The sequence below is a fragment of the Periophthalmus magnuspinnatus genome, chromosome 21 (assembly GCF_009829125.3).
Source record: "Periophthalmus magnuspinnatus isolate fPerMag1 chromosome 21, fPerMag1.2.pri, whole genome shotgun sequence".
Classification (NCBI taxonomy): Eukaryota; Metazoa; Chordata; class Actinopteri; order Gobiiformes; family Gobiidae; genus Periophthalmus; species Periophthalmus magnuspinnatus.
In genome coordinates, this window is record NC_047146.1 from 6,826,523 (window position 1) to 6,849,999 (window position 23,477).

The 23,477-nt window shown below is 40.5% G+C and overlaps 1 protein-coding gene across 1 annotated transcript in view; it reads left to right on the top strand.

Annotated features, from left to right (window-relative positions):
- fgf14 (fibroblast growth factor 14) overlaps nt 1–23,477 on the top strand; it is a 128,201-nt gene that overhangs the window by 15,213 nt on the left and 89,511 nt on the right. The window lies entirely within an intron of this gene.

Genomic DNA, 23,477 nt, shown 5'->3' on the forward strand with positions numbered 1-23,477 from the left:
TTGAGTGCAGTATTTGAGTATGCTAATGATGCTATGCTAAATACAACGTCGTTTTTAGAGTAACGGGTTAAGGGTTAAGGCTGTCAAAGATGTAAACAAGTATTTTAAATTTGGTATCTTGGGAAAATTGGCGTTTTTATGTTGGTTTCTGACTCAGGTTATGCGTTTAATATAAGTTTAGAGTAATAGAGTTAATAGAGTTTCAGTTTTACGCAACATTTTGAGGACTTTTCTGCACACAAAAGATATAATATTTTGTTTTAGAGGAGCTAATCGCTAAGCCGGCAGTAATAAGATCAGCATTTTAACAATATTTGCTTTAGCTGCATCATAGATTGAATAAAAAAGCGGACTGAGTAAGCGTGACGTCAAATGAAGCTAATCGAGGCTAGCAGTTATAGCGGCGGATTTAGAGCCGAGTTTCATATTAGGAATTCGGACTGCGAGTATCATAGCAACCAAAGAGCCAATCCGGAGCGAGGTTGTTGAAAGTAACGCCCCTTCCCGCTTAGCAACGCAATTTCGGGGAATGAAGACGCCTGATTTGTCTGTTATTAATGTTCATATCTTGATTTACGGGCACAAAAGCAAAATAAAAACAGCAGAATTATGTAGAGCGGGTTAATACGAACTTTTTAAGAGCAAAACGACAAGTCGAGAGAGGCTAGTTTTTCAATAGAAAGTGAATTGAAGCCAGAAGTGGGTTAGCTATGTCCATTTATATATACAGTTTATAAGCTCCTCCATCTGTATTAAATATGATTGACCTTTACAATGTCGTGACGTGGTCTGAAGTCTAGCTGTAAGTTCATCTCAAAGCTCAGATTAAACGTGTGGACGGCTCCGCAGCGGCTCCCAGGACCGGCTCAGTGGCTCTTACGCGACACACAGACCTTGGCGCTAAGCTGAGCGTCCTTGTCACTTACTCTTACCTTTCCCCGGCATCACGGCCGCTGCCAACATCTCACATCAATGGCACAATCAAATTAGGACCAGTGCGAATCGCTACATCTGTCTGGGTTGAGACGCATGTTCGAGGTCGGCGTGTGCGTTCGAGAGTCAAACTGCGGTAACGTCTGGTTCTTGAGACTCGGGAAAAGTCTATTTAAGGCAAATCATTAAGTTATTATCTTAGTTTGTCTTATGGATCTTTAATTTGATAATGTGGCTAGTTTGTGCAGCGTTTATTTATTTTATTTAGACATTTATTAGGACAGATGTTAAAAGTCACCATAAGATCCAAAGGAAATACGAGGATACGTAGATATATACAGGTTTACAGTAGAAAAACATTGTAAAAACATTTTGGAAAATACATAACGAGGCAAACATGGCGTCACATACACATATACACAGTCATGGAAGGGGAAAAAATACTCAAAAGTAAAAGTATCACATGGAAAAATCAACTTAAGTGAAAGTATTAAAGTACCTGTTTAAAAATGTACTTAAAGAGTAAGAGCTTTAAAGTATTTCATGTACATTTTGAGTCTTATAAAGCTTCAAATGTTGTGTCTTTGTGATGAAGCTGATTTGAGCAGAATTTTGTTCAAAAGAAACAATTAAATCGACCTTTTTATTCTGGCTGTTTTTGTTTATTTGTTGTTATATTTTAGTCGCTCAAATTATGAACGTGTTAAAAATAAACCCTCAGCCTTTTCAGCAGGTCTCATACAATAAAAAAAAATACTTTAACTTTACAGTCTAGTTACAAAATGTACTTAAGTAAAGTACAGATACCTAAAATTTATACTTTTATACACATATTAAAGGGCCCATATTATGCTGTTTTCTGATCTATGTTTTAATGTTTCCTCGTCACAAACAGACCTGGAGCTGTGTTTTGTTTCATTTCGAACCCTGCATATTTAGGCTGAGTTCGTCTCTCAAACTGAAAACACTCTGTTCCACCTTGTGATGTCATCATGTGGTGATACAGGAAGTGCTCCACTGTGTTTTTAAACTCCACACACCTTCATTTCTAGAATCATTTGGATCATTTCAGCTCTGGAATTACTAAATCTAAAAGGAGCTGTTAACTTGAAAACTACCACTTCATGACATCACAAGGTGGAACAGAGCCTTTTGAGCTTTGGTGATGTTACAGATTAATAATAAAAGCTTAGTCAAACATGTGTGAATGAAACAAAACACAACTCCTGGTCTGTTTTTGATGCGTTAACAGCATTATAACGTGTTTTAAAGCTTACATGTGTCGTTTTTGTGTAATACAGGACTTATGACAGTAGAATGGCTGACACTGTGGACTCTAAAATGATTTGCTCTGTTTATTGATTGATCACTATTAAGTTACACATTCATATAAGAACAAGGAAATTAAATCAACTTTTTTTTTTTCCATTTCTCAGCAGTCTGCAAATGTCATCCATCCCATGTTGCGACGCATCAAAATGTTCCACTCAGCGTTTCTAACCCATGCTCATTTTGCACCTGAGTTGACATATTTTACATTTACACTGATCCTGTGTTTTAGCTTCTCGAAGTCGCTCCTGTCTCCCACTTCTCTGCCGTAGTCTGCTTTATTTTAGCTTCCCCAAGTCTCTCCTATCTCACCCTTCACTGACATAGTCTACTTTATGTTACCATCCTAAAGTCTCCCCTCCTGTCTCCCCCTTCTCTGCCGTAGTCTGCTTTGTCTTAGCTTCCTAATGTGGCGCTCTCTCGCACTTCACTGCCGTAGTCTACTTGGTGTTACCTTCTCGAAGTCCCTCCTATCTCCCACTTCACTGCCATAGTCTACTTTATTTTATCTTCTCGACATCTCCCCTCCTGTCTCCCACTTCACTTCCGTGGTCTACTTTGTCTTAACATCCTGAAGTCTCTCTCTTTCGCACTTCACTGCCATAGGCTACTTTGTCTTAGCTTCCTGAAGTCTTCCCTCCTCTCTCCCCCTTCACTGCCGTAGTCTACTTTATTTTAGCTTCTCGAAGTCCCTCCTATCTCCCCCTTCAATGACATAGTCTACTTTTTTTTAGCTCCCCAAAGTCCCTCCGCTGTCCCCCTTCACTGCTGTAGTCTGCTTTGTCTTAGCTTCCTGAAGTCTCTCTCTCGCACTTCACTGCTGTAGTCTACTTTGTTTTAGCTTCCCGAAGTCTCCCTGTCTACCCCCTCCACTGCTGTGTTTGTTTTAGTTTCCTAAAGTCTACCCTCCTCTCTTCCCCTTCACTGCCATAGTCTACTTTGCGTTACCTCCCCAAAGTCCCTCCTCTCTCCCCCTTCCCTGCCGTAGTCTACTTTGCGTTACCTCCCCAAAGTCCCTCCGCTGTCCCCCTTCACTGCTGTAGTCTGCTTTGTCTTACCTTCCTGAAGTCTCTCTCTCGCACTTCACTGCCGTAGTCTACTTTGCGTTACCTCCCCAAAGTCCCTCCTCTCTCCCCCTTCCCTGCCGTAGTCTGCTTTCCGTTACCTCCCCAAAGTCCCTCCTCTCTCCCCCTTCCCTGCCGTAGTCTGCTTTCCGTTACCTCCCCAAAGTCCCTCCTCTCTCCCCCTTCCCTGCCGTAGTCTACTTTGCGTTACCTCCCCAAAGTCCCTCCTCTCTCCCCCTTCCCTGCCGTAGTCTGCTTCGCTTTGTCTGTGTCGACACAATCTCAAGTTGCTGGAGATAGAAAAGCTTGTCTTGCTGCTGTAGTGCAGTTAGAGGACGACGTTAGGGCATCTGGCGTCTTTTCGACCAGACTTTGGCTGTCTAAAAGGATCAGATTTTACTGACGGGTCACTTTGGAGCAGGTCTAGGCGGCCGGCGTTGCCCTTGCAGGGAAAAGTGATACGGGAGCGAGAGAGGAACAAGGAAACGAAGAGCCCCACAGGCCGAGAGGGCTCAGACTGGGAGCCCACCATGCACGCTGCACAGGGATTAAATGGGTGGCTTAAGCACAGCAGCAAAACACCTCAAGGTAGCACTTCAGGAGCGTTAGCATAATACGAGCGCGTTTAAAGGTTCATGCTGTAACTTTTCTGGTGGAGGGTCTGCAGTCTGCTCGTCTCCATGGAGATGCTACAGGTGCGCTGGAGGACAGGCCATTGGCTCAAAGGTTTTAAGAAGATTCCCCCACACTGTCTCACTTTTATTAGAACGTTTCGGCCCTTCTGACCTTCTTCCGGTCTGGAATGTTCCACAGTTTGGCATTTAACTTATCTACCTCCACGGAGACAGGTCATATCTGTGGAGAGAAGACCCCACGCACAGTAAGAATGCATGTTTTTCAAGGCGATTTGGAGCAATAAAAGCTGTTTTCTGCCATACTATGCAGCAAATAATCACATGTTATGGACCCTCTACTGGAAAAGTTACGTAGTGGATGTTTTAAATGTTCGAATCTAACCAGACAGCGCCACCAGGTGTTGATATTTAGGTCATGAAGGAGTTTATACTCGGTTTTCAGACAAAGGAATTCCCAGCGTGAGGGGGAAGTGTGCGGAGCGACGGCTGTAGTTCAGATCAATCGTTCAGACTGATCAGACGCAACAAGAACTGACAAAGTACTGAGAGGATTATGCAGCCTTGAGTCCTACAAAGGAGGAGTTCATTTAAAGCAAACCATTACTAAATGACTTCAGCGCCGTGTACCTACTCGAAAACACACGTCTGTACACGACCAGCTACTCCTGATTTTACCACGATCAGATCTAAGACGCAACAGTTTGGGAAAATAAATCGATTTTTGATTTCTGTTTTAATATGAGGATTATGTTTAAAGTTCACATTTTAAACGCTGTTACGAGAATCATATTTCAGAACATGTTTGCACAGGTTTAGGCTTAAGGTTTGCAGGTTTTATGCAGAATAAGAGAGGATATTTTGTTGTTTGTGGAGGAAACTATGGTAATTTAAAATGCAGCCACTCTGCCCTGTTACTAGTGTTTTGTTACTTAAAAATACTGATAACGATGTGAAAAAATAGTAAAAGTAAAAGTATCACATGGAAAAATCAACTTAAGTAAAAGTATTAAAGTACCTCTTTAAAAATGTACTTAAAGAGTAATGGGTAAACCTATTTTGCGCAGATTTTGAGGTGTATAAAGCTTCAAATGTACTGATTTTGGTAAAGATTTGAGCTGAATCTTGAAAAAGAAACAACTGAATCAATCGGGGGGTTTTTTCTTTCTGTTTTTATTTGTATATTTTTGCTTTGCTCGTGTTGAAAATAACCTCTCAGCCTTTTCAGCAGGTCTCAGACAATTCAAAAAATACTTTATCTTTTCAGGCCTGTTTAGAAATGTAGTGGAGAAGAAATTACAGATACTGCTCTCAAATGTAGTGAAGTAAAAGTAAAAAGTGTCCATTACTTAGGTAAAATTTGTACTTAAGTGTAGTACTTTACTGCATTTACTTCATCTTGCCTACAGTAAACATACAAACTGCTGAGGGTGTGTCTAAGTAAGGGCTCCCACCTCACATAATCAGTTTATTTGCTCCAAAACGACTTGAAACTAAATCAAAATGACAATCACAGTGACATGATGAGTGGAGAAGAGGTGAAGCGTCTCATGACTCATACAGTAAATACAAAAAGAGCAAAGTGGTGTACTGTTTACAGCCGTGACAGTGTCGGTCCTGAGTATGGGCCAGCAGGGACATACACTTACACTTCCTCTGGTTCGGTTTTTCACTTTTATCCATAATCTAAGGCTGTTGGTCCCGGGAGAAAAGGCAAGAAGGCAGGGTTACATCATACAACGCATGTGATTCCTCTGAATGTGTTTGACGCTAAGTTCTGACCTGCCACTTCAGTCTGTGCTCTTGATGTTATTTCGATTTGAAATGGCTTTTTTGTGCCAAAGCTGCGGCGCATTAACTATTCAACACAGCATAAAACAATACAGTGAAATATTCATAATCGAACTGCGGCTGCTCACTAAAGGCTGATTTATGGAAATGGACAAAAACGTGCGGGGAAATGCAGAGGTTTTCTTGTAGGTCTTTGCTCTTGGGCGGAGTTTGCCCTCAGCTGTCTCTAAGTCGTGCATGATGAAGTCCGTTAGCCTGTAGCTAGCTCCGTTAGCAGCAGAGGTGCGGTGTGTGATGTAGTTTACAGTTCTGCCCCGTGGAGACCCCTGTCTGTGGGTCTGTTAAGACTATTACACTGCTCCATTTGTTTTCACCTGCTGAGGGCGTTCAAACAAAATATAAACAGGTCAAAGTACAAGATGACTTTTTCAAACAATCCACTCGCAAGCTGCAAAGTGTGCAGACTTTATTTAGAAGGACGTCGTGAAACTAACACAAACACATTTATACACTGTGTCTCTGAAGATGTGACTGCTTTGGCTGAAATGATCCAGCGTGTGGCATTAAACGTAACAATCTCCATAGAGAGAAGCAGGAAATGTCACCTGACCAGGGCAACAGGGCAGAGTTATGGAGAGAAACACCTGTAATGAAACACATAGCTATTTAATGCCATACTGTGGAGCATCCCAGGCAAAGCAGTGACCTCTCCATGGAGACGAGCGGCTGCCACACTCCACTACAGAAAAGTCATAGTGAACCTGAACCAGCTCGAGCATCTAAAGTATTATGTACATCTATATGCAGATGACTGTTATGCAAAATGGACTTTTCAGAGCTTTTCTCCATATTCTCGTTGACCCTCTTGAAGTTGCTTTTGGAGTGATTTGTGCATGCCTGAGTGATCTTTAAGACGCCATATTGCTGATCAAGTCACATTTTCACCTCCACCGTACACGCCCACTGTGACGTACTCATTTAGTTCTTCAATTTTATTTTCTTAATTAATGTCTTGCTAGCAGCTATCCACAGGGGGCGCTGTGTTGTGATGATGTTTTACGGCGGTATCAGACGTACATATATAGTGACCGTACATATACAATAGTGACAAGTAGTGATAAGACATACAAGACAAACCAAGACATAACATGGTTTGTGAACGTAACAGCTATTTACAGTTGTGTGACAAGTCTGTGTTGTGTTGTGTTGTGTTGTGTGTGTGTGTGTGTGTGTGTGTGTGGGACATTTCTGTGATTTTGGAGGGGGGTAAGGTAAAGATGGAAAGTGCTAGTACTAGTCATTCGTAAGTTAGAAAGGAAGGTATAGAGAATATAGATGGGAAGAAAGGAGAGAAATGTATTATTATTATTATTATTATTATTATTATTATTATTATTATTATTATTATTACTATTAATGTTTTGTACAATTATTATGTATTTATTATTATTATTATTATTATTAATGTTTTGTACAATTATTATGTATTTATTATTATTATTATTATTACTCATGTTTTATACCATTTTTTTTTTATGTATTTATTATTATTATTATTATTATTTTATCCTCTTTAAGTTGTTTTAGATAAATATAGTGATTTAAAACGTGCAAATTATAATCTCTGACACCCGTGGATGATTATGTTATAATTATAGCACAGACACAAGCACAATAGGTCCACCTTAAGTTAGTATATTGTGGAGTTGAGTACTAGTTAGCAAAAATAGATCTTTTTTCACACACATAACTTCAATTTTAAGTGTGAAAATCAGATCGATATCTCACTTACACTGTTTTTTGTAGCTCAAAGTTATAATTTGTCTACTAGTGTAAAATGATGCCAAAAATGGTCTGGATTTTCACCTTTTAGCTCAAAAAAAAAAAAAAAACAAAACAGAGGGAAGAAAAGATACAAAACAAAAACATTGCTTGCGCTACTTTTTAATTGCACCATTCCCCACGTGGGATCATGTCTGGACTTGTCATTACTCCAACAATAATAGAAGGTGTAATTGAGTCTGGGCCGGTAATGGCGTGTGGTATGTTTGAAACAGAATAGGCAGTACTGTGTTTTTACTGCGTTTTTACTGATTTCATGAGCAGTTTGTGTCTTTATATTTGCCTTTGCTCGCAGTAAAAAGCAAATATACGTGTCGCAGTGTTTGTCTGAGTGCGCTCGTTAGGTAATGCCCATATGCTCGTGTACGCGTATATGCGAGTCGGCTCTTTTGAACGGCTCCTTAACGTGAATGGTTGGAACCGGATCTCGTTTTAAAAAGAGACGAATAGTTTTCTGTCTGATTTTTATGTCACCCAAAGCGTTCGGCTCCAGTTAAGTGAAGATCGAGGTTGGCTGTTATAGGAGCAAACTTAGGAGAAATAGGAGAAACTTGGAGGCGGGCGTCGTCATAGCAACCAAAGAGCCAATCTGGAGAGAGGATGTTGGAAGGTGTATATAAAAATAAAAAAATAATAAAAAAATAAATAAAATAAAATAAAATAAAATAAAATAAAAATAATAATTTTATCTATAATGCCCTCTTCATTCCATAGAATCTCAGAGTGCTACAATAAAACAAAAACTTTAAACCAATACTTATTGCTATATGCTAAAAAAAAAAAAAAAAACATCAACAGTAAGCTTTTCTAAATAAAAAAAGGTCTTTAGATTAGCTTAAAAAAAAAAAAAAAAAGTCCAGGCTCTGTGTGGCTCTCAGCTGGACAGGGAGGTGGAGGAGGGACCTGAAGGAGCCACCTGAAAATCTGAGGGTGCGGTTTGAAGAGTGATCAGGTCTTGCAGATACAGCGATGCTTTTATGGATCAGCAGGAGGATTTTGTACTTAATCCGGGATGAAACAGGGAGCCAGTGCAGTGATCAGAGAATAGGAGTGATATGTTACGACTTGTGTGCGAGTCGGCTCTTTTGAACGGCTCCTTAACATGAATGTTTGGAACTGGATCTCATTTTAAAGAGAGCGGAATCTTTTTCTTTCAGATTTTTATGTCACTCAAAGCGTTCGGCTCCAGTCAAATAAAGATCGAGTTTGGCTGTTACAGGAGCGAACTTGGAGTAACCAAAGAGCCAATCTGGAGCGAGGATGTTGTAAGGTGTATATGCGACTCGGCTCTTTTGAACGATTCCTTAACATGAATGGTTGGAACTGAATCTCATTTTCAAAAGAGCCAAATCTTTTTCTTTTTTCTTTTATGCATTTTTACGCTGATTTACCAATGAACCAACACAAGAATCATCACAGAAGCAGTGCGAGTTTTCAGCTCCAAAAACATCACATTAACAGCTGAACCATTTGAAACAGATCTGAGCCTCGGTTGTTTCTGTCTGTGATGAGTTTGTAGATAAACTGACTTCTCACATTGGCTTCTGTCGTATAAATAAATAGTAAAAAAAGCCAGTCCTTTGAACGGCTCTTTGAAATAAACAGATCCAAAAGATTCGGATCCCATAAACGAGCCGAAAGCCCCGTCGCTAATGTGCAGAGTCTGTGGAGTCGGCTGTTTACAGTTGAACACCGTCCGTTCGCTGTTGCTACTGATAAATTTATAACGCGTATGTTTAGAAAAATAGAACAGGAGGCACTTTTCTGGCTTGTGTGTCTTAAGCTCATGGGCTGGCTCTTAAACAACAGCGATATTACATCATGCACCTTTCTAAATGGAAAAGCGTCTTACATAATTCTGTTACGGTTTGATGTGGGGGAAAGATAAGTGTAATATGGAGTCTGCCTGTGCTCTTGATGTGCTTTATGTGAGTTCTGTTATAATCACGGACCAGACCTTAAGAGATGAGACAAAAGAGTGTGCGCACGTAAAGAAATAATCTCATGAGGTTTTGTTTTTTTAAATTATGGATTGGACAAAAAAGGGTTAAAGCTGCAGAGTTACAACTATAGAGAAGATGTGGTTTTAAAAAGTAGTAGCACAATGACACTAGAAAATATAGAAATAAAGAAAAAATACATTGAGACGACATGTTTGTAAACTAAACGACAAAATGTGCAAAATGTGATTGTTATAAAATGAGGTAAAAGCTCGTGGCTCATCTCATCTTTTAGTTCTGGTTTATTAGTAATAAAAGTAAAAAACACAAAAAAACACAAAAAAATTAAAAACAAATAGACAGATAACATGATATGAAGAAAAAAAAAAAAAACAATAAAACATCTTGTTAAATACCAGGGAGAAGAGGTGGGTCTAGTGTTAAATACCAGGGAGAAGAGGTGGGTCTAGTGTTAAATACCAGGGAGAAGAGGTGGGTCTAGTGTTAAATACCAGGGAGAAGAGGATGATCTAGTGTTAAATACCAGGAAGAAGAGGAGGGTCTAGTGTTAAATACCAGGAAGAAGAGGAGGGTCTAGTGTTAAATACCAGGGAGAAGAGGTGGGTCTAGTGTTAAATACCAGGGAGAAGAGGTGGGTCTAGTGTTAAATACCAGGGAAAAGAGGTGGGAGGTGTAGAAGTTGTTGTAGTTCTGTATCGTCCCATCCGTAACTGCATCCGTTTTCTTCATTGAAAAGATTCACTGAAGAACAAACTTTTGACAGAGTAGCCACCCCTGCGCTTCCCCTAACCGCTCTCCTGCCAAACAACTTCCTAAATATCGCATATGATTCACAGATCCGATGCATAATCAAGTTTATTAACGTGAAAGCCGCTGTGTACACATTATTTACTTTGAGTGTAATTAGAGCAATCACACCACTGAGGCCTTTTGTTGTCTGGGAGAATGAGCCACATTTAAATCTTTGTTTTTAGTTACAGAGAGCTGCGGCCTGCCTCCGTCTCCATCAGCATTTCTTCATTTGCCAGACACTGCTTTGAATTATGGGACGCTGGCTCCGATCTCACATACAAATAACAAATCTGCGACTTCTGACAACTACAAAAATGTACCGAGCCCCTGTAAATGTTTGGTGTCAGTGTGACTCGCTGTTGTAGCCATTAATCCAAACCACAAGCACACACGGTAATAAATACTCTCTAATGATGTTTAGGGAAACTTCACGACTTCCTTTTAATCGTCAAGACAAACGAGCCATTGTTTTTCTCTTAAAAATTGCGTATTATGCGGTGGTGGACTAATAGACACGGCGCTGAAACATAAACTGTATAAAGAATTCGACGAACTTGGGGCCATATTTTGAATTCTGAGTATCATAGCAACCAAAGAGCGAATCAGGAGCGAGGATGTTGAAGATAACGCTCCTTCCCGCTTAGCAACGCTGTCAATCAAACCTGTTGCTAACGCTAAGCGGGAGTGACTTCGGGGAAAGAAGGCGCCTCATTTGTCTGTTATTAATGTTCATATCTTAATTTACGGACACAATAGCGAAATAAAAATGCCAGAATCACGTAAAGCGGGTCTTAGGGGCCCAGATTTGGACCATCTTCCTATTAATTTATATTAGAGGGGGGGCCCATGTGAAGTTTCTTGCCCCGGAAACTAAAATTCCTGTTGACGGACCTGGAAGTAAATATAAGGCTGTTTGAAACTATTTGTCAATGACAACTAACCAAAAGGAATCATGAGTATATTTATTATCTATGAACTAAACACACGGGCCACAGATGAATGCCGTTGTTGTGTCCTTGAGCAAGACACTTAACCCAGCTCACCCCCAGCGTCTGCGTACACTGTTGTATGAATGGGCGAGTGGTTCCTTGATGTACAGCGTGATATAAAACTGTGATCGTTTACCAGAGAACCACCAGTGCGCGAATTTAAAAGTATTTACTACTACAACATTTACTTCACAGCAGCTTCCCCCGCAAAACTGAAACCACCAGGACTTATCGGATGTATCGCTTTTGGGTTATTCAGATATATTACCATTTGCCGTCAATATGCTGCATTAAAACAACAGTAATTCCTGTCCTGTTGTAATCTATGAACGCCGGTGCAAAGCTTGTACACAAATGAGCCGTGCGTTTGGTTTGAAGGAGCAGCCTCGGTGTTTTGGGTGTTTATGTGGGGGCCACGCTCTGAGAGATATTGTGCCTCAGATACCGATGGCACGCGTCCAAACTCAGGCTCTAGTCCTGATAAATGTGCTTCTCCCTACAGCACAGCCACAGCGCTACTGTCAGCCCGGCATATTGGCGTAATCCCTCCCATTCTGTTCTTCCGTTTGATTGTTTGTTTTTTTCTATTTCTATAGCGATGTTGTCCCCGTAGAATTAGAGGGTTTTATCTGCGCTGGGTTGTTTTTGAGATATGTAGGTTTGAAGACGACATTAAAATACCCAAGATGATTCAGGTATTTAAAATGAAACTATGACAATAATATGTGGATCATTATTTTACATTTTCTTCTTTGCAAACTGGAATATTTACTTCATGTTCAAAGCTGCAGAATGTTTTTCGTAAACTGGAATTTCACTGTAACAAGCAGTAGAGTTTTAATTACTTGTTTTTATTGTTGGAAAAATTTCATGTCTCGTCCCAGGGTCTTAGGGGCCCAGAATTCGACCTTCATCCTATTCATTTATATTAAAGGGGGGCCCATGTGAGGTTTCTTGCCCTGGGCCCCCAAATTTCTGTTGACGGCCCTGCAGTAAACACTTAAATACTTGTTTTTTTTTTTGAAAGTGAGACTAAAACACAGCTAAAATATTTTTCAATGAGAACTAACTATGAATTAAAGATATGAGCTACAAGAACGAGGCGACAGTAGCTCAGTTGCAGAGTGTTTGTCCACTGATCCAGACATAAACTCGACATAAACATAATTAGTAAATCAGTAAAATCCACTACGCACCGGTTCTGAACCCTTCACGCATGACCTGTAGTCTAAACTTTGGAATATTTGCTAGTACAGTGAAGTGACGAAGGATAGGGGGTAGGTGAAAACAGCAATTTTCAAAGCAACCGAGCCTCAAACGCAAGAAAACACTCACAGTTGATGAGGAAACACACGCTAAACGCTTCTAAAAGTTGATTTTTCCCCTTTAAATTTCTGACCGCTCACATAGCCCAGCGCAAAGGAACAGGGAAATTGCTTTTTGCTCATAAAAATCTAATAAATCCACCAAACCCTACAACATCTTAAAACACGCACAAGAAAGAAAAACATCAGAGAAGCCCGTCATCACAGAGAGATGAGGTGTACACTCAAAAGTACATACATACGTGTTTGTACTTAAAAGATCCACGGCGCGCGGACATAGAGTGGACTTCCTCGTTTGTCCTCACATGGACAGATGTACAGAAGGACACCCACTCACTTGAGCTCTATCTCTCCTCACTGGGGCGTGTGAAAGCTAAGAATAGCCCTGTCGCATGATGCCTATGACAACGCTGTATTGATCCCAGCTCTACAATGCAACGCCATTCACTTTAGTCGTACAATGGAGATTACGCTAACGTGCAGACTCTTAACACGTCCAACAATGCTCCGTTTTAGTATTGTCTTGTGTTTACTTGGATTATATACTTTTTTTTGTACTGACTAGAGTGTGATTTGAAGGTTGGAGGTTCAAATCTTGCTCCCAGCATAAGGAAAGTTGGTAGTGCCGCCATTGTCTGTGTGGTATTTATTACATTGTGGGGACTCATTTGGAAAAAGACAGGTTCTCGTGATGTCAGTCTTTCATTATTAGATCAAAAATATGTTTAAAATTTAGATATAGGTTAAGGTTTAGGGTAAAACTATGGTTATGGTCAATGGTGGAAGAAATACTCAGTTTTGGTAAGTAAAAGTACAAATACTGGAGCAAAAATATCACATGAAAACATCGACTTAAATAAAAGTATTAAAGTAATTGTTTAAAATGTACTTTTGTGCAGTATTTTGAGATCTAAACCACTTCAGATGAACAGATTTTGTGCTGAATTTTGATCAAAAGAAACAATGGAATAGATTTTTTTTTCTTTTGTTGCTCAAATTATGAACATGTTAAAAATAATCACTCACACATTTCTTCAGGTCTCAAACAGTAATGAAAAATACTTTTACTTTTTAGGCCAGTTTCCAAAATATAGTGGAGTAGAAAGTACAGATACTGCTGGCAAATGTAGTGAAGTAAAAATAAAAAGTATCCATTGTAAAATGTACTTAAGAACACATTTTAGGCACTTGTACTTTACTTAAGTACTGTACTTTACTACTTTTACTTTGTTACGCTTCACCCCTGCTTATGTTTATGGTTAGGATGAGTCTGTAGGACTACTCCGGGTAAGTCAGTGTAATGTTGAAAACCAAAGTGCGAAGTGTAGTGGGGGAGTAGATCCTTGTGTAGAGCTCCTCAAGTGTCCTTCAGAGGGAATAAGCTATAGGACAATTTACATATATTTATTTTCTGGCAGGTAACTAACACTGGCATTCATGTCTTTTTACATTATAACGTGCAATGTATTTATTTTATTTTATTTTATTTTATTTTATTTTATTTTATTTTATTTTATTTTATTTTATTTTATTTTATTTTATTTTATTTTATTTTATTTTATTTTATTTTATTTTATTTTATTTTATTTTATTTTATTTTATTTTGTTTTGTTTTGTTTTGTTTTGTTTTGTTTTGTTTTGTTTTGCTTTATTTATTTTATTTTATTTTATTTTGTTTTATTTATTTTATTTTATTTTATTTTATTTTATTTTTTATAATTATAATTCAAGTTCAATTCAAAGTATTTCTATGAATGGGCACTGTTATATAGTAGTACTTGTATTATCATTTACTGTCTTATCACTTCCCCTCTTTCCTCTTTTGTCTGATATTTGTATGAGTAGCACTGGCCTCACCTTATTGCCTTTGAACACCTCTGGCTCTGATGTGTTTTCGTGTCTTGCGTGCGCCCGTGTTGAGTCATTGTTGGGCGGTTTGTTGGGCGCATGTAGCTTTTCCGCTCTCTCCTCTCTCTTCTCTCTTAGTCACACGTCGATATCTTTGTGTAAACTTAACCTTTGGGCAGTTTTTTTTTTTTTTTTTTTCCTCGCGCCTCGCTCACTTCCCCCGATCGCACGCGGGATCTTCGGCGATGACACGGGGGTTTGTGTTTGAGCGGAAAAACAAGAGTGGAGTATGGAGCTTGCTATTCCACAGATAAATATGGAGCAGTGTGGACAGGTGGGACAGGGACACAGGTGCTGTTGGGACTCAGGCGTAAAGGGAGCGTGAGGTGGCTTATTTTGAACTCGGGTTATAGCTGTGCAAGTATAAGTTATTGAAAGTGACAGAAAATACGAGCGTTTTGTATGCGCATGTACAGGGTGGCCCAAAAGTCTCTGACATTTTTAAATCTTCAGTCGCTCCTATAATTCTTAAGTTATACTCACCAAATTTTAGCAGTAGGTAAACTGAACGTTCCCAGATTTTTGCGATATATACGGTTATAATTGTTCACTTACACTTGAACTTATCACTACTTAAACGAGGGGAAGTAAAAATGACCTAATGACCTGTCCACCATTTTCGTTTTCACCCTGAACAGCCCGATCCAACACACTTTACATAACATTTAAAGCATTTCCGGGCTTATGTCTCTTATTTGATCCTCGATATTACGTTTTAAGTCGTTTATTGTCTGAGGTTTATTCACAAACACCTTTTCTTTAAGATCCCCCCACAGGAAGAAATCAGGACTAGTCAGGTCTGTGGAGATCACATACTGCCCCCTGTCTTTGAAAAACACTTATTATTCCTTTAATGGCGTTTACGCTCGGGGCATCTCTGGTATTAAAATGTCGACTTTAACACCGCTGGGTTTGTGAATTTGACCCATGTGACTCAAAGTACCACTGTTCAATGAGGGTTCGTTCCTCGGTGCTGGATTTGCTCAGATTAATGTCGGAAGAGTCGTTCTAAACGCTCTGAAAAAATAAAATAAAAATATTTACAAACAAAAGAGTTATGATTTTTTTTTTTTCAACTGTCAGTGACTTTTGGGCCACACTGTAATAATGGTCCAGCGGCGAGAAGTGTCTGGGGTGAGGGAAGTCAGGTAATTGATTGATTTATTGGTGCATCTCCCTACTTATTACTCATATCTGTGTTTATAAAAAATAGAAAAAAATGTCATGTACATACAGTTTTAAAGGGAAGTGAAGGTCGGGAAAAGAAGAAATAAGCAAGAAATGATTGTGTCATTGTATAAAAGTCTTTGTGATTCAATACAAAATTTAAGTTCAAGTGAAACAATATGTCTTAAGTTAACGCAAACACAGAAAGTGACACATTTATGCTATCGTTACTGTTCAAACGCAGTTCAACGGTCGCTAAAAATATGTAAAAAGAACACACATAATACGGACGTAAGCAGAGAACTTGTGTGTAACTTGTGTGTAACATTTACCCCTGAACTAGGCCTGTCACTAAAACAAATGGAAAAGTGCACTATATTGTTCTAGAAAACATCTTAACAAGTGAAACTAAGTAGATCTACACTTAACCCAGGATAATCACAGTATTTTTTGTAGTCTTTAAAAAGCGGTTAGTCGATAATGAGTTACTTTTTTGACTCAAATCGTATTATTCTACTGAAAAAGTGGACAAAAAGTGTTTATATAAGAACGATAAGACGATGTAGTAATGATCAAGACAGACCTGCGCTGATCTGGCCACGCTCTCTTCCTGTTTTGTTGTAAACTGAAAAAAGTTTTGAGGTCATGGGGTGGAGAAAGTGCAGCAGTTCTGTGGAAAAAACTTGTTCCTGCAAATCTCAAACTGGTGTCAGATCTCAAAGTCCAGTTCTGAGTCCAGTTTGAGCCCCAATTAGCCTCAGATCTCAAACTGGACCGTGCTAATGATGGCACAGTGCAGGCAGATCGTGTCACTCCTCTTAATGACAAGTGACTGGACACAGAGCGGAGCCTGTGTTGTACAGAGCACATGCTTTATTCATGCAGGAGGTACAAGGAAACTGCATCGGCCCACACAAACTCTGTGAGCCTTGTATTTGGGCAGAGGAGGAGAACAGGACAAGTCTTTTGCACAGAACTCTTTTTTTTTTTACATTAATGTTTGTTCAAAATTGTAAAAGCAGAACAACACCAGACGACGCTGTGATGTTTGCAGCTAAAAGATCAACTGGAAACCTGGAAGAGCGAAATACACAGATACGTTGTGGGAGTGTGACTCGATAAATGAACGTGTGCGGATACTAACAGTGAATATACAAGTCAAATCAGTCACTTTTTGGGTCAAGAAAGCCTTTCTTTGATTCCGAAATACTACAATTACTACTACTACCACTACTAGAACCAATAATAAAACCTCCAAGCAGCAATAAAACTAAACACATTTTAAAAAAAATAGATTAAAAGTTGGTTTTCAAAGTAGATTTAAAAGCACCCACAGTGTTAGTCTCATCTCAGTGTGGTCCAGAGCTTTGGGGTTCCTGGTCGTGAAGGTCCTGTCCCCTCTGACGTCGAGAGGGAGGCGCAGTGACGAGTATCTGCTCTGAGGAGTACAGGGAGCGGCTGGGGACATACGGTGACAATAGCTCAAGAATGTAGCAGGAGCGAGGCCGCGGATCGCTCTGAAAGTCCGAAAGTAATCAGCAGTATTTTAAAGTCAGTTCTATCGTTTACTCGGAGCCGGCAGGGACACGAGTTATGTGATGATACGGTTTGGTGCTGGGTAGAAGTCGTGGAGCTCAGTTTTGCAGCAGCCGGAGACGCTCGGTGGATTTCAGGCTCAAACCTGCAAACGGGGCGTAACAGTGATCCAAACGGGTCAGCACCAGGGCACGAATGACTCGCTCTAACTCTGCTCGAGGAATACCATTTTTAGCTTGGATTTAGCAAGAGTTTGAACTTGTTTTTGTAACGTAGGACCATCATTTCAACGACAGAACATTTAAAACAGCATTTACCCCAGAACTACTTCATATAAGAGTTTACTATTGAGTGCACTCACATGGAAGAGATGCTTTTATAAATGTGTAATGTACAAAGTTATCTGGCTGGGCTTTGACCTCTGCAGTCCCCGTGAGGAGCAGTGTACGTCGGCATGAAGCCAGAGGTACAAGGCATGATACTAAAGTGCCCCTTTGGGCCGCCCCGAGCTTACGCAACTGTCCTTCTGTTTGCTCATTTTATTTGTGCTGACAGTTCAGGCTCACGTAGATACACACATTATATTCTAATGCGTTTGTTTACTCTGATCTGTTACTTCAGATTTCAGTCACACTGTACCATGAACCTTTAGTCTTCTATGATAACACACGTTTTATTGAAAAAAAGAAAGAAAAAAAGAAGAGTACCCCAAGTATTATGCAAAACACAGGTTAAAACAGTTTAAAATAAAATAAAATAATAAATAATTAGAAATGTAAATAGTCTTGTAGATTGGTTTATTATTATATTTTTTTATTGTGACAAATGACTCACTCTAAAGGCCCATATTACACTATTCTCTGATCTATGTTGTTTATAATGTCGTTTTCTCATTGTGCTCTATCTATCTATCCTTCCATCATTGATCCATCCTTCTGTCCATCCATTTATTCTTCCTTCCATCCATCCATCCATTCATCAGTCCTTCCATTCTTTGTTCCTTCCATTCACCCTTTCTTCCATCCTTCCTTCCTCCCTTCATTCGTCCAGCCATCCTTCCATCCAACAATACACAGGAACCTTCCTTTCATCCATCCTTCCATCCACCCTTTCTTCCTTCCTTCCTTCCTTCCTTCCTTTTTTCTTCCATCTATCCTTCCTTCCATCAATCCTTCCATCCACCCTGTCTTCCATCCTTCCTTCCTTAATTCCATTCATCCATCCTTCTATCCTCCCTTCCTTCCATTCATCCATCCATCCAACCTTCTTTCCTTCCTTCCTTCATCCTTCCATCCTCCCTTCCTTCCATTCATTCATTCACCCTTCCTTCCTTCCTTCCATTCATCCATCATCCTTCCATCAGCCCTTCCTTCATTCATTCATTCATTCGTTCATTCATCTATGCTTCCTTCCTTCCATCCTTCCTTCCTACCTTCTTTCTTTCCTTCCTTCCTTCCTTCCTTCCTTCCTTTCTTCCTTCCTTCCATTCATCCATTCACCCTTCCATCCACTCTTCCTTCCTTCTTTCCTTCCTTCCTTCCTTCCATTCATCCATTCACCCTTCCATCCACTCTTCCTTCCTTCCTTCTTTCCTTCACTAGAATCATTTGGATCATTTCAGCCTTGGAATTTCCTGAACAAAAAGTAAAACACAGTCATTAACTTGAAAACTTCCACTTCATGACATCACAAGGTGGACCAGAGCATTTTGAGCTTTGGAGATGTACAGACTAATAATAAAGTGTTACTCAAACATGCGTGAATGAAACAAAACACAACTCCAGGTCTGTTTTTTTATGAAGGTAACAACATTATAAGATGATTTAAAGCTCACAAAGGTCAGTTCTGCATAATATTGGACTTTTAAGAGGCATATTTTTCCGCCCTAAAACATCTGCGTCCTTATCCCCGTCACCCAGACACTTCCACAGCGTCACCTATTGTCATCCTGGGACCACGGCACACGACTGCTCTGCACCTCCAGCGTGTGAATAGCGGCAAACGAACGGTCCTGTTTGTAAGTGCTACATTCACAGATGACTATCAAGTGGCATTTTCTCCTCCGAGTGTGAGTCAGCTCTCATAATGTTCCTGAGGTGAGAAGAAGCCTATCCTGAGCCACAGACACAACAGTCGCAATCACCTTCTCATTTACCTCTCCGAGCGCCGACGGAAAAGTGGTGTCCCTGAGTGGAGCCGGCAGACGGGGCGGCCACACTGTGTGAATCACCGGCTCGTGGAGTGTGTTTAGGAGCGCCGCTTTCTTTCACTCGTACAAAAACACTGAATTAGACATTAAATGGACTCGTACGAGCTTTAAGTCGTGTTATAAAACTGTTACCTCCTCAAAAACAGACCTGGAGTTGTGTTTTTGTTTCATTCACACATGTTTGAGTAACACTTTATTATTAGTCTGTTACATCTCCAAACCTCAAAATGCTCCGTTCCACCTTGTGATGTCATGAAGTGGTAGTTTTCGAGTTAACAATTATATTTTATAATTATAGATCTTTAGTTTAGTTTAGTGGAGATTGGAAATTCTGAAATTAATCTAAATCTATCCATCTATCTATCCTTTCATCCATGCATCCTTCCATTATTGATCTATCCATCAGTCCTTCCTTCCATCTATCCTTCCATCCTTCCTTCCTTCCACCCATCCTTCCTCCCTTCTATCCATCAATCCTTTCTATGTATCTATCATCTATCTATCCTTTCATCCCTCTTTCCTTTCATCCATGCATCCTTCCATCATTGATCCATCCATCCCTCTATCCATCAATTCTATCAATCCATCTATCTATCTATCTAGCTAGCTAGCTAGCTACCTTTCATCCATCTATCCTTTCATCCATGCATCCTTTAATCATTGATCCATCCATCCTTCCTTCCTTCCTTCCTTCCTACCTTCTTTCCTTCCATTCATCCTTCCATCCTTTGTTCCTACCTTCCTTCCTTCCATCCATCCATCCATCCATCCTTCCTTCCTTCCATCCTTCCTTCAGATTAGCACTTCTGAAATTATCCAGATGATTCTAGTGAAGTTGTTTGGAGTTAGACTCACAGTGGAGCACTTCCTGTGTCACCACATGATGACATCACAAGGTGGAACAGAGTGTTTACTGTTAAGAGAAGAACTCAGAGCCTAAATCTGCAGGGTTTGTGTGTTAAACGTGTGTGAATGAAACAAAACACAGCTCCAGGTCTGTCTGTGATACGGGCCTTTCACCTGTTCTTCCGTCGGGGGGAGGGCAGAGGACAGATGGGGTTGTCAGAAGTTCTTGTAGCAGTGATATATTTTTTATGCTCTGTAAGTGCCAGGGCCGAGGAGACGGAGGGAACGTTTCAGCTGACACTTATTTGGCAGGTTGTATTTTGATCCTCGTGGGCACCCGTGGATGTGGTGATCGGGGTCGCCCGGAGGACACACGATCTGGAGTTAACTGCTAAAAATCAGTCACGACGAAAAGTGGAGGTGGTCCTGCATCCTTCCATCATCCATCCTTCCTTCATCCCATTCATCCTCCTATCCATCTTTCCATCTTTGCTTCCATGTTTCCTTCCTTCCCTCCTTCCTTCCTTTCTTCCTTCCATCCATTCATTCATCTTTCCTTCCTTCCATCCTTGCTTCCTTCCTTCTGTCCATCATCCATCCATCCTTCCTTACATTCTTCTTTCCATCCTTCCTTCCTTCCATTCATCCTCCCATCCATCTTTCCATCTTTGCTTCCATCCATTCTTCCTTCCATTATCCATCCTTTTTCCCTCCTTCCTTCCTTCTATCCATCCATTCATCCAACCTTCCATCCTTTCCTTCATCTTTCCTTCCTTCCTTCCATCCTTGCTTCCTTCTTTCTGTCTGTCCATGATCCATCCATCCTTCCTTCCATTCTTCTTTCCATCCATCCTTCCTTCCTTCCTTCCGTTCATCCTCCCATCCATCTTTCCATCTTTGCTTCCCTCCTTCCTTCCCTCCTTCCTTCCTTCCATCCATCCATCATCCATCCATCCTTCCATTCTTCTTTCCATCCTTCCTTCCATTCATCCTCCCATCTATCTTTCCATCTTTGCTTCCATCCTTCCTTCCATTATCCATCCTTTCTTCCCTCCTTCCTTCCTTCAGTCCATTCTTCCTTCCATCCATCCTTTCTTCCTTCTTCCCTTCTTTCCTTCCATCCTTCCTTCCTTCCATCCTTCCATCATACTTTCTTCATTGTGCCTCTTTCTTTATCCAGACTAACTTAAAGGCCCATTGTAACTATTTTTCTGATCTGTTATTATGTTATTTCCTCATCACAAACAGACCTGGAGTTGTGTTTTTTGTTTCATTCACACATGTTTAACACACAAACCCTGTATATTTAGTCTTTCTCTCAAACTGCAAACACTCTGTTCCACTTTGTGATGTCATCATGTGGTGACACAGGAAGTGCTCCACTGTGTTTTTAAACTCCACACACACCTTCATTTCTAGAGTCATTTGGATCATTTCAGCTCTGGAATAGTCGCTCTACTCTCTACTGAACTGAAGGTAAATCGTAGCTGTAAACGTGAAAACTACCACTTCATGACATCACAAAGTGGAACGGAGCATTTTGAGGTTTGGAGATATAGACGGACTAATGATAAAAGCTCAGTCAAACATGTGTGAATGAAACAAAACACGACTCTGGGTTTGTTTTTTGACGAGGTAACAGGATTCTAACACGACTTAAACCCCACAACAGAACATTTTGCATAATATAGGAGCTTTAAAAGTGCGACATAATGGGGACATGTACATGCAGAGCTACGGCAGCTTCATAGAGCGGCCTGTTTAAAAGCCTCTGACATATTCATACATTCATCCCCATCTGTTGTTTAGAGTCAACACAAGACGCAGCTCCAGAATGACGGGCCGATGTGTCACGCCGTCCTGGGCCGCGTTTATCCGAGTATTAGCATAACCTTATGTTGACGTTAACACTCAGGGACTTCACTTGTGTCGGAAAAACAAAAGGACATTTCATTAAAGATGCACCGATACGATACTGGGATCGAGTATCGGAGCCGTATCAGGTAGTGCAGCCGTGTTATTCAGACAATGTCCTGATCGGACTCTTTACTGACGGATGTAGAGCCTGGACTTTCTGCTTCTCAAAACGCTGTCCTTCATCATCTTTCCTCCCATACTTCTATCCATCTATCTATCTATCCATCCATCTATCGATCTATCTATCCTTCCATCATTGATCATCCTTCCATCCATCAGTCCTTCCATTCTTCCTTCCCTCCTTCCTTCCTTGCATCCACCCTTTCTTCCATCAATCCTTCCTTTCTTCCTTCCTTCCCTCCTTTCTTCCTTCCATCATCCTTCCTTCCTTCCATTCATCCATCTATCCACCCTTCCTTCCATTCATCCATCCATTCTTCCATCCATCCTTCCTTCCTTTCTTCCTTCCATCATCCTTCCTTCCTTCCTTCCATTCATCCATCCATCCTTCTATCCACCCTTCCTTCCATTCTTCCTTCCTTTCTTCCATTCATACATCCTTCAGTCCACCCTTCCTTCCTTTCTTCCTTCCTTCCTTCAATTCATCCATCCAATCTTCTATTCTCCCCTCCTCCCATCATCCCTCCTTCCTTCCTTCCTTCCTTCCTTCATTCCTTCCCTCCTTCCTTCCTTCCTTCCTTCCTTCCATCCATCCACTAAAATTTGCTGTATCTTGTATTTTTTCCATGTTTTGGTTGGGCCAGTCTCCTGGTTGAACTCCTCTCAAAACTCCACCCTTCCATACATCCTTCCATACGTCTTCCCTTTCATCCCTCCATCCTTCCATCCTGGCTGGACTCTTTACTGACTGCAGGCCCAGGACGTCTCATACAGTTACAGTTACATAACACAATCAGATCAGTTCTGTTATAAATTCACCATTTTCAATCCTTATCGGTTTATATCAGATATCGACAGACACTTAAAGCCATGGTGTCGATATCGGACAGACACTTAAAGCCATAGTATCGATATCGGACAGACATTCAAAGCCATAGCATCGGTATCGGACGGACACTCAAAGCCGTAGCATCGATATCGGACGGACACTCAAAGCCGTAGCATCGATATCGGACAGACACTCAAAGCCATAGCATCGATATCGGACAGACACTTAAAGCCATAGCATCGGTATCGGACAGACACTTAAAGCTGTAGCATCGATATCGGCATCAG